The following is a 7,847-nucleotide window of genomic DNA, read 5'->3' on the forward strand; positions in this document are numbered from 1 at the left end:
ATCTTTTTTTGGTGGGGGGATGCTATGGCCCGGTACAGATGGTGGGAAGTGGCGTGAGGGCCCAATTCTAAGGTTCAAGCAGTGGGCAGCAACTGCATGCTCCCAAACCCTAGTCATAGGACACCACCATCATGGTGGCCTCCTGTCCATATGGAGGTCACCATTTTGATGCCACGCCATACAGCGACCAGACATCGCTGGCAGGAAGTTGGTCATAGGGCTTCGTTGCATCCCTTATGACCGCACAAAAAAGGCGCTGCCTAGAGCGGCCCTTTTTGAGGGCACATGGATGCATGCAGCACAGACACGGGGCAAAACAGGCAACACGGAGCCGCCCGTCTGTACTGCCCCTATGATACTCTTTACCTTCACTTTAACCAGTCTTTGCAGTGTTACTTATTCTCATGCTATTCTGTTTCCATAGAACAAGGTCCCAGACAGATGGGGACCCGGCCAGAAGTGCTCAGTGTAGAGAACATTCAAAAGTGTGCAATCGTCGGAATCATTGGGAGCTCTTCTCCTGCCCTGGAAACCTGCCTAGATCATGCCCTCCTGAAATTAGCCGTGGAAGGAACTTTTTACAGGAGACATGCCCGGCGTGGTAATACGTTTGTGAAGAGACACAGCTTGAATTCCTTTCAGCAATGGAGAGAGCACCTGAGAGATTTCCTTTGCACAGGACAGGCCTTTATCAAGTTCTTCTCCCCGTATTGTGAAGCAGTACAGAGGTCCCCTGGTGGCCAGTTGCTGTTGAGTCTGAGAACACAGAAGATTGAAAGGGAGATGTCTCCTGGAAGGAAATGATAAAGGCCTAAAGGCATGCCTGGGATATGCGTGAAAGTTTTTCCCAAGAGCCGATGTGTGTCCAAAAAAATGCCAGATGAAAATGCGAGAGAAGGGAAGAAAAACTGATTTTAATTTCTGGTGCTGGAGAGAACTACACCACATCTATCAAACTACCAAGCGGAGGGAGATCCATATGATATCCAGATCGCTTCCATCTGGGATAATATTGTAAGGGCTTTCACACCTTGTTGGGTAGCCAAACTTTGCCAATACACAGATTATCAGGCCCCATGGAGCAGAACATTGTAGTCTGCAGTAAGCATTAGTGTTTCTCAAGAAAGAAATAGAAATGATCCATCAGATTCAGAATGGCATTAATCGCTACAGGTGGACACATTTTAAAGATTGTTTAACAGGGGGTCACAAGATGGTTTCTCAGCCTGAGACAAAGGGCCCTAAGCATATTGGCATTCTCCCATGGCTCTAACCCCCATTGTTCCTCCTCATCTAGCACCAATGCAGTTTACAGGAGAGAAAAATCCAGTCCCATAGTGCCATGGAATAATAAGTCTAAGCTGAAATGCCATGGAGGATGGTGGGGAGTCCGTGGAATAAAGTTGAATTAATGGGATGAGATAAATTGAATAGCCATTGCCTTCTGTCTGAATTTCAAAAGGCACCACTACAATCTAAATTTACATAGTTAAAAATTACTTGGTTGTGCTAATTGTATGTACATTGGTGTCCCTAGGTCTCTGTGCTCTGAATCTTTTTAAATGGCAAGCAACACCACACGCTTATTTAACTGGCTAACAACACATCCTTGACATGTTTACTTAGATGTAAGTCGTACGGTGTTTGCTTAAGTGAATTGGCTATCTCTGAGTGCATCTACACCATAGACATAATGCAATTTGAAAACCACTTAAAATGCTCTAGCTCCATCCATCCAGGGGTTTTAAGTCTGCAAATCTTGAGCCTCTCTACAAAGAGTGGCGTGCCTCACAAAACTACAAATCCCAGGATTCTGCAGAATGAAGCCAAGGCAGTTAAAGTGGTAATCGAACTGCATTATTTCTTACAGTGTCGAGGTGCCCCCTGGCAACTTTGCCCTTTGAGCATTACCCTCCCTCCAATTGCCACCATCCCATTTCTTTAATTGTCTCCATTTCAGGATACTTAACTTGTATCTAGTAGTGTGGGTACGTAGTGGGGAAGGAGATATAAGAAAATAGGAAGCGTGTAGGACGCAGCTTTTAAAGTGCATAACTGGGGCGGGTTATAAACCACGCTTGAGGCGGTCTACCGCTGCGCCGTTTGCTCGTGCGGGAGCCGCAGCAGCCACACCGCGCGGCTCCCGCAGACTGAAAAAGAAGCTCCAATATGGAGCTTCTTCTTGCGGCGCCTCTGTGATGTCGCGAGGCGCCAGGGCGCATTCGCGATGCAACAGTTTGGACGCACAGCTCGATACGAAAGATGCCCGGCCGTGTGGAACGGCCGCGGCCAATGTGAGTACAGAGTCCGTATTAGAGACAGGGCGTCTAGAAGAGACACCCCTTTGAAAATGGGACTCTGCGAGTCCCAAGTGCGGTTTGTAACCCCCTAAGTAAAGCACTGATTGAGGCAAAAACACACTGCCAAATATCCAGTTTGTGAACTGTTTTTAACTGTCCACTGCTCAGTGCTAGGGAATTCTGGGAATGTCGTTTTTGGAGACATTTTAGCCTTCTCCGTCAAAGAGCTCTGGTTGCCACAATAAACTACAGTTCCCAGGATTTCATAGTACTGAGCCAGGATAGTTAAAGCGTCTCTGCGGGGTTTTGGACCCTGTCACGTGTCTCCGCTAGTAAAGTCCATATTGTCCACATTCTAGTTACATAATGCACCTCAGAATGAAGTGGACTCTTGTCCCTGTAGCCAACACTGGTGACACTGTCTGACAGCAGCTCTGTAGTGCACTTTAAATGTCTTATGGATCAAAGGTGTTGCCTTGATCCATAAGAAACCCTTTCCTGACCAGGAACCTGTCCGACAAACTGACTATATGAATGTATTTACCTGACCCTGAGGCCATGACCCTGAAGGCCAGGGACAGTTTGGGGATTCTACTGGTCTACCGGCCACCCCGTGCGCTAACAGACTCCCTGCGAGCTGACACAGCTGGTCTCGGAGCTGGTGCTGGAGTCCCTAGGCTTCTTGTCCTGGGGGACAACATCCCCTTCGAGGCCACCCATGTCCAACTGTGCAGCTCGGGAGTTCATGGCTACCATGACTGCCATGGGCCTGTCCCAATTGGTCTCAGGGCCTACACATTGGCTGGTAATACGCTTGAGTCTCTTTAGTACTGACATGGAGATTCCGTGGGCGGAGGTAACTAATGTCTCCCCTTGCATGGACGGATCATTTTCTGGTCGAGGTTAAATTCAAGACATCTACCCAAATCCCTCCGGGGTGGCGGACCTATTAGGATGGTCCACCCCGAAGGCTGATGGAACCCAAAAGGTCCAAGAAGCCCTAGAGGGGTATGGTTGGAACTGATGGCTATTCTGTTGATACCCTGACTAACACCTGGGATAGAGATCTCTCCAGGGCTATACACAGTATCGCTCCCAGCGTCCTTTCAGGCCTGCTTCCAAAAACAACCCTGGTATATGGAAGACTCAGGGAAAGGAAGCAGGTTCTGCAACGACTAGAGCGAACTGGCGAAGACCCAGCACTTAGCCGACAAGGCACTCCTAGAGTCCCATTGAAGGCCTACGGAATGGCAATAAGTGCAGCAAAGCATTCGTTCTATGCTGACGTATTTGTGTCCATGGAGTCGCATCCGGCAGAGCTGTTCAGAGTAGTGAGGGAGCTTACCCAACTGCCCCCTCCTCCCTGAACCTTATTTTGGAACCACCCAAACTGCTGTGATGAGTTTAACAACTTCTTCTGCGGATTAAAATCTCTCGGATAAGGGCTGATCTCGACGCCGTATTTCTTCAGAATCCAGAGTAGAGTTCTCCAAGCTTCCGTGGACTTTGTTATACTGGATCATTTTGAGTCTGTGAGTACTGAGGAAGTGGACAAGATTGGAAGTGTTAGGAGGGTGACATGCCTCTCGATCCCTGTCCTTCATGGCTGGCAGCTCAGGGGGGAACGGCTGTAACTAGTATGCTACGCCGTATAATTAATTAATCTTTCAGGGAAGGGCGGTTTCCATCTAGTCTAAAATGGCCACTGTAAAACCTTGTGAGACATGCAGTGGTGGCTATTTATAGCAGGTATAAGTTCATTTTCATTGACAAATGACTGCAGTGAGAACGAGGCTCATACCGTAAAGCTCAAATGCGTTTAGCTCCATTTTCTGTGGCTGCTCAGTTCTGCCTATTCATTTCCACTAATGCCTCTAGGAACCGGCTAATAGAAAACTGGAAAACTATCTTAATTGTTATGTAGAAGCAGAATTTCAGCAGGTTGCACTTGTTTCTTGCTGTGTGACAAGGAACACTTGCTAAAATTGCCTCTTCCACACAACCATTAAAGGTACATAGGAGCCTTCTCTGGTTTCCACTCTCAAGCCTGCCAGCTGCCATTGGCTATAATTTCCTAATGGGAAATTTGCTTTTAGCTGCACAATTCTTTCCCAAAGAATATACTAAAATAATAAAATTAAAATTTTTATTTAATACCGCCCTTCGATGATCAGGGCGGTGAACAACATATTAATGCAATACAAATACAATTACAGTAAATATTCAATAATTACAATCATATAAAAACAAAACTAAAACTCCATCAGCCAGCTGCCATAGGGTCGTAGGGGGGACTAGCTGCGCTCATTCGGGGAATGCTGTCGAATGGAAGGTTTTTAGTTCCTTCCTACCTGGGCCGGGGGTGGCCGCGGAGCTCTATGGCCCGTTCCAGCGGGCCGGCGAGATGGAATACGACCTCCTCGTTGTGGGCTAAGCCTAGCCCCTGGAACCCTCAGTAGTTGCTGCCCAAGATGTTCAGGGTGCGAGGCGGAATGTATGGAGAGAGGGCGGTCCTCCAGGTATCCTGGCCCAAGCCATGTAGGGCTTTATAGGTTATCACCAACACCTTGTACTGTGCCCGAAGCGAATAGGCAGCCAATGCAGATCTTTAGTATAGGTAATATGACTGGCCCTGGAAGTACCAGTGACCAGTCTGGCTGCCTGTTCTGTACCATCTGTAGCTTCCGGGTATGGTATAAGGGTTGGCCCCATGTAGAGCGCATGCAGAAATCCAATCGAGAGGTTACCAGAGCATGTACACCGTTTCAAGGTCTCCTCTGGCCCAGGTATGGGGCGCAGCTGGCGATAAGCCAAGCTGATAACAGGTGCTCTTGACCGTGCATTCACCTGAGATGTGAGGTGAACGACGAATCAAGGAGCACCCCCAGACTGCGCAGGAGTCCTTCACAGAAGCGTGATCCCGTTCAGGACAGGTGGAACCACCGCCATTCCTGGACCAGGGGAACCTATCAAAGTACTCCGTTTTCTCTGGATTCAGACGAGTCGGTTTTCCCTCATCCAGCCCATTACCGACTCCAGCAGCACGAGAGGAGAGCGCCACTCGTCACTGCATAGTCGGAGACATAGAGAAGACTATTGTGGGGTGTCATCAGCGCCCCATGTCTCGGATGATCTCTCCCAGATTTCATGTAAATGTGAAAAGCATGGAGACAGAATGGCTCCTGAGGGACCCAGATATAAGGGCCCCTTATTGGAGCACACATCTCCCAGCTGCACCATCTGGAACCTCCCAGAGAGGTAGGATCGGAACCACTGGAGCGCAGTGCCCCGATTCCCACCTCTGCCAGCGTTCCAGAAGGATACCATGTCTATGGTATCGAAAGCGCTGAATGTCCAAGAGCACCAACAGGGACACGCTTCCCCTGTCATGCCCAGCGGAGATCATCGACCAAGGCGACCATGGCCGTCTCGAACCCCGAAGCCCGCCCGAAAGCGCAGTTTGAAATGGGTCCAGATAATCCGTTTCATCCAAGACCAATTGAAGCTGGATTGCAACCGCCCTCCTCGATCACCTTCCCCAGAAATGCAGCAGCGAGACTGGCCGTAATTACTGTTACAGGGGGTCGAGGGAGGGCTTTTTAATAAAGGTTTTACAGTTGGCCAATTTCAACCCATTTGAAAATTGCCCATCCCTCAGAGATGTATTAATAATCTGGCCGTAACAAGTCGTTACTGCCGGTCCCCCCTGAACCGCTAGCCATGAGGACAGGGATCGAGAGAGCAGGTTGTCTTCCGCGAACATTCCAAGGATCTTGTCCACATCACGGTACTTACACTCACGTCAGGTTAATAGAGTCCACGGAGGCTCTGATGCCTCTACTCTATGTTCTGCTCAATGCCGGCGTTAAGACCTTCGCTATCTGAGAGGTTTTTCCGCGAGAGTTGTTAAAGGTCCACGACCTTACAAGGTTCAAGGATCGGGTTCAGGCAGGGGAGCTGATTAGCTCCCGAACCCCCTGAACAACTCTGCTGGACGCGACTCCACGGACGCAACCGAGCCCATAGAAGATTCTAGCTGCTCGTACGCCTCCCGTATCCGTCCAAAAGGGGTCTAGGATAGCCGTTGTCGGCTAAGCAAAGGTGTTTCTGCCAGCGGTACTCTAGCCGGTCGCAGGACCCGCTTCCTTGCCCGGAGGTCTTCCGTATACCAGGGCTTACGTTTGGAAGCGGCCTGAGAGGGCGCTTGGGACATAGTGTGTATAGCCTAAGAGACCGGTATCCAGATACAAAAGATCCCTAGACTGTCCTAGCCTTCAGGGGCAGGTAATGCACTCGATAAAAGAAGTTTGTCGGATGTGGTTCCTGGTGAGAGACACAGGTGTTCTTGTGGACCAAGGCAACACCCCCCCCCCCCGCCCACCTAACCTGGGCTGGTCCTTCACCGAAAACCCGGCGGGAGGCCTGTGCCCACACAGCATTTCCCTCAGGCCCAACGCAGGTTTCGGTAATGCAAGCCAGGTCGCAATTTCTGTCCTCCAACAGATCATGGAGGAGTGGGACTTGTTGTTGATCGACCTGGCATTGCACAGGGCAGCGACAGGGTTTGTGGCACGGTTGGAATGACCCTCAGGTCCCTTTGGTTAGGAGGGGGACGGAAGGAGAGATAGATATTAAGCATCAGATCTCGCCTTCCTCTGTAACGCAAGTCCACCTTCTACCGCCATACCTCCCCCTGCCCCACACACCTCAATGGGAGCCCCCTCGCACCGATATTACCCTCTTCCTCCCCAGCCAGAGCATTCCCCACATCCATGCCCTCCCTCCCCTACACTACAAAAAGAACAGAGGTGTGACACAACAGTTCATCCTGTTCAGGCTGACTTGGGCAGAGCCCTTCTTGCCCCTTGTGCCGCTATCAAAATGCCCAACTGTACAATTATGGAGTTGCAGCATCCGAACAAAGCAGTCCGTGGCGCCCCAAGGAGGGCCGCCCGCATGCTCAGGCAGCTCCAAGCACCGTCAGGTAGCGGCCCAGCCCCCCTGAAACGCCGCTCCGGCAGCGAGGAAAGTCCTCTGGATCGCTGCCTAGTTGTAAGGAGGGTGTGAGCGGTGGCGTCCTCTGTTGGGGAGGCGGGGCCAGCCGGCTTTATGGGGCCGTCTCACCGGCCCCGCCCCTCTGGAAGCCGCTCCGGCGCGTGAGGTAAGAGTCCTCTGGGCCGTTGCCCAGCCTGTGAGAGGGGCGAGCGGTGGCATTGGGACCCCCCTTTACATCGACATGCAGATGTAAAAAAAAAAACTTATCTACTCAAAGTAGTACATGAAATATATATATATATATGTACAATATATATATAATATATATATATATATATATATTCATGTACTACTTGAGTAGATAAGGTTTTTTTTTACATCTGCATGTCGATATAAAGGGGGGTCCCAATGTTAAAATTGTGTGCCACGCCTTAAAGAATTAAGTTTTTGTTTTATTTTTTCTGTATGGCCACTGGTTACCCCAAATAGTTTTCCCAGTTTAATATGTGGGTCAGAACATAGCTACCCACAAGTTTCAGATTGGTGATATTT

The sequence above is a fragment of the Sceloporus undulatus genome, chromosome 2 (assembly GCF_019175285.1).
Source record: "Sceloporus undulatus isolate JIND9_A2432 ecotype Alabama chromosome 2, SceUnd_v1.1, whole genome shotgun sequence".
NCBI lineage: Eukaryota > Metazoa > Chordata > Lepidosauria > Squamata > Phrynosomatidae > Sceloporus > Sceloporus undulatus.